Source organism: Penaeus japonicus, unplaced genomic scaffold, assembly GCF_977035675.1.
Source record: "Penaeus japonicus unplaced genomic scaffold, GWHDUDI00000001_assembly GWHDUDI00000006, whole genome shotgun sequence".
In the NCBI taxonomy this organism is placed as follows: Eukaryota; Metazoa; Arthropoda; class Malacostraca; order Decapoda; family Penaeidae; genus Penaeus; species Penaeus japonicus.
Genome location: NW_028234408.1, coordinates 27949950 through 27954949, shown reverse-complemented (window position 1 = coordinate 27954949; position 5000 = coordinate 27949950). Strand labels below are relative to the sequence as shown.

The 5000-nt window shown below is 21.8% G+C and overlaps 1 protein-coding gene across 16 annotated transcripts in view; it reads left to right on the top strand.

The window, feature by feature from the left end:
• Positions 1 to 5000, top strand: part of LOC122253160 (putative divalent cation/proton antiporter TMEM165) — a 54397-nt gene that overhangs the window by 9767 nt on the left and 39630 nt on the right. The window lies entirely within an intron of this gene.

Here is a 5000-nt window from a genome sequence, read left to right as displayed (position 1 = left end):
GATATATAACATATATACCTTTAAATATATATATAACTTGTATAATAAATAATATATACTATAGATAGATATAATTTTCTGTTATATGTATATGTTTATTACATATTCATATATATATATATATATATTTTATATTTATATATCTATATATATAATATAGTTTAAATATTTATATATAGTTATGATATATTATTATATAATTCATATATATATATTATATATATATATATATATATATTACTATATATTTTATATACATTAATATATCTTATATATATCAATATATATATTTTATGTATATTTACTATGATATATTGTATATATATCTTTTATATATTAGTATATGTATATTGATATTAATATATTATATGTATATAATGTTTTATATAATTATATATATAAATATATATATTAAATATGTACATTTAATACTTTTTTATAAAGAATGTATAAATTAAATATATATAGATATATATTTATTTATATACTTAGGTATATGTATATGTATAATATATACATATATATATATATTAGAGATATATATATAAGTATATAATATATATATAATATATATATATATTTTGATATTGTTATGTATTTAATTATATTATATATTAATATATATAATTTATATATATATTTATATATATAATTAATATATATTTATATGTATAAATGTATATCTATATATATTTATTATTATTTATATTATGTATTTATTTATTATGTATATATTTATTCATTTATATATATATATATATATTTATATTTATTTATTTATTTATTTATTTATATATATATATTTATATATATGTATATTTATATATTTATTCATTTATTTATATATTTATTTATTTATTTATACATATATATGTTTATATGTATGCATATATATATATTTATATATGTGTATATATCTATATTTCTATATATCTTTATTTCTATATATCTATATTTCTATATATCTATATTTCTATATATCTATCTATCTATCTATCTATATATATATATATATATATATATATATATATATATATAAGTATACATGTATATATATAAATATATATATGTATATATAAAATATATATATATATATAAATATATATATCTATATAGATATCTATATCTCTATATATCAGAAGATGAGTCAGCACTCATAGCTGGCAGAGGCCGGGCCGCCTTGAGCATATAGCCCTTCGCATATCTGTCTGAACTGAACTCTATATATCTATATATATATATATATATATATATATATATATATATATATATATATATATATATATATATGTATATATATATTTATTTTTTTTATGTATAAGTATAAAAATATGTATATATGTATATATATATTTATATACGTATATTTATATGTATAGAATATATATATATTTATTTATTTGATTTTTTTTTATATACATATATTTTTTATATATATTATTTATATAATATATAATTATATTTATATATATTTAATATTATATATAATATATAATATATATATATATATATATATTTATATATATATTTTATCTTTATTATTTATGATACAGAGTATATATAGTTTATATATATATATATTATCTATTATATATATATATATCTAAATTTATTATATGTACACAGTATAATATATTTATATTAGTATATATATATATATATATATATATTTATATATATATATATATGATAGTATACGTATATATATGTTTATATATATTTATATATATATTTACTTATATATATATTTTTATATGTATTAATATGTATATATTGATTTATATATGTATAAATAAATATATATATATGTATAAATATATATTTCTATAAAGGTGTATATATATAATATATTATATATATATATGATTTTCTATCTATAAATATATATATATATATATATATATTATAATATATATATATATATATATATAATATATATATATAATATATCTATATATTTAATATATATATTATTTTATATATATATTAATATATATATATATATATTTATCTATATTTAATATATAATATATTTATATATATTCATAATATAAATATATATGTTATATTACTTATAATATTATATATTTAGTACTATATATAATAATCATAATTATATTATTTATATTTCTAATCATAATATATTTATATATATAATATATGTTTTTATGTATTTCTAATATATATATATAGTTATATATAATATATATATATTTAATATATATACATATTTATATATTTATGTATATATATATTTCTATATATATATCTTATATATATATTATATATATATATATATAATATATATATATATTATATCTATATATATATATATATATATATATATATAGAAAGGTGTGAATGAGACTGAATATCTAAAAACACATGTATCAACAGAGGTCTTTCCCCTGCCTAATCAATGCCGTCTTTTAGGCCAAATTGGTGCCATCATGTATGTCATGACACCCGTACACATTGAGTTGAGTACCTCCCACAGAAATTTGGAAGATAAGATTTACCATGCCCTCACAATTGAAGTATTGCCACTTCATTCTAACAGTTTATCTGGATTTATTATATTATATTAGAATATGTCACAATAACCCTTTTTTTAGACCTGTTTTGAAAGAATGTGGATTATTATTTTTTCTAATGAGAAGTATTTATTTCTGTTTCTAATTGTAGCCTGTATGCATGTCTGATGTACTTAAGGAATGTATCCAAATATTGTGTTTCCTTACCTGAAAAGAAAAGCAAAAAATGTGGGCATTCAAAATCGTTTTCTATTAAGTCCTCAATAAAGTGGAAATGTAAAGATAATTTTTTTGAAAATCGGTTGCATTGAAAATTTATACTTTGAGCTTCATTATTAATTTTAAATTGAACAACACTATATCTGACCCCACAATGTAAAAGAAGAAGAAAAAAGATAGATAAAAGGAAGTGCCTAAACTTCAAATTGCATTTTCTCCTAACCAAACTTTTACACCCTAAGGGCATTTGAAACAGTTTATGCCATTTGTTTTGATTGAATTCCTTGGTTGTGCCAAGTTGAGATTTTGAATTTTTATTAGCATACAGGTTCTTATAGTCGAAAGTCAGCATCAAGGATAAAGGCATACATACATAAGCACACACACCCATTAAAGGAAACACAAATTATACTTAAAGGGGGAAGACATTGAGAGGGTTCCTCTCTCCCCCCCCCCCCTAAAATAATTAAGAGTGCGTACAGCAAACTTCACTTGGATATGTGGCATATATTTGCTTTGTATGACTTCAACTAGGGCACCAGTGCCACTTGCCTGGCACATCAAGTGGGTATTATTTCAGATCAAGGGAATGGCACTCTCATTCATGTACTAGATACTTGATACTAGAGTCTTCATGTTGGTCATTTATTTTGCTGTACTGTATTATGAGGCTTGCATGTTATCTGACAGGTTTTCTCATTATTGTGATCAGTTTAAAGTTGTATTATAGTCCATATCAGCTAATTATGTTCTTTATACGGAGTCTGACAGAAGTATTTCAGTTTTATGGGATAGCAAAATTCAACTTTATTTTTGTTGTAGATTTTCATTTTTATAAGTAAATATGAGAGAAATAACCATCCCTAATAGAAAAAACACAATGGGATGGAGAAGAGGAAAGCAACCAGTGCTTATGGCTGCAAATGCCTCAGAATAAAGCTGGCACAGGAGCACATTGCAGATGGTGCATATGGTACTTTGGAGCTGGAGGTAGGCTTCTTGCTGAAGCTAGTGTTTGATAGAGACCATGGATAGGTGCCCTTCCAGGCTTTCTTTCCTGCTAGTGCTAAGAGAAAGTGGTGCCCTCTTTCTCTGGAATTTTAAAGTAAACCCATTTTGGAAAAAAATACACCAATTATAGTAATTATAATGATGATACCCGTCATTAGTCATTGAGTATAACTATTTCTCCTAATGTGCTTTAAAGAACAATCATATTACAGATTCTACTTAGTCAAAAGATTTACCTGTGTTGGCACAATTATGCCTCCCTAAACTTGACATATTTTTGTATCATCATCTTATTCACATTCCCAGTACTGAATAGGTTAAGAGAGATTCTGCAAGGTAGAAAATTATCAGATATACCTAAACCAACTGAGTACAATATTCATGTGAAAAGCTGAATTCCATACCTGTTTTAAGTGAAAGAAAAAAAGAAAAAGAAGAAAAAGACTGTCTAGAGGGAAATTTATTCCTAAAAATATTACAACTCGATGTAAATATCTTATGATCACAATATGATAACCAATTTATGAGAATTGAACATTATATTATGATATATGAGCTAAGTTTAATGGGCTAAACCATTCCCAAGTGATCTAGAGGAAAACTTTAAGGGAATCAGGGGTTTTGGATATGGTCAAAAGAATAAGCAAAGTCACTCCCAAAGATTAGTAAAATCATAAATGTAAAAATTTAGGTTAAATTTTCTCATTCTAAGATTGAAAGGGAAAGAGTCTGAGAAAAGGCAAAGCCAAATTTCACATTTTTGATGATACAGAAAGAAAAATGAAAAATCTATCCCAATTTTAGTGATTGTCTATTTTTATTATGTTAAATATTTTAACACAAGTTTGTCATTTACATACTCTTACTAGAGTAGATTGATGTCCTAACCTATGCTGACATAAATAATATGTTATTCCTTATTCCGTAGAATATTCTGAAATCCAAGGTTTTACAAAATTTAGAATTTAGCACAACACTCAAAACTTCTCTGAACCAATATTTCCCTTTGCCTTCCATCCTCTGCCTTTAATCTAGAGGATAGGGTAGGAAAGGCAAGTAACTCAATTTTGTCATACAAACTATTATTGCCACAATAATTTTATCTTTCATTACTCAACCTGTCTTCCATCTTAACACAACCAGTGTTAACAGCACCCAAATAATTGATGGCTTTTGAAATTAACACTGTACCTGACAAAACATCTGATAGGAGGCCACTTGTCCTTAATGCAATAG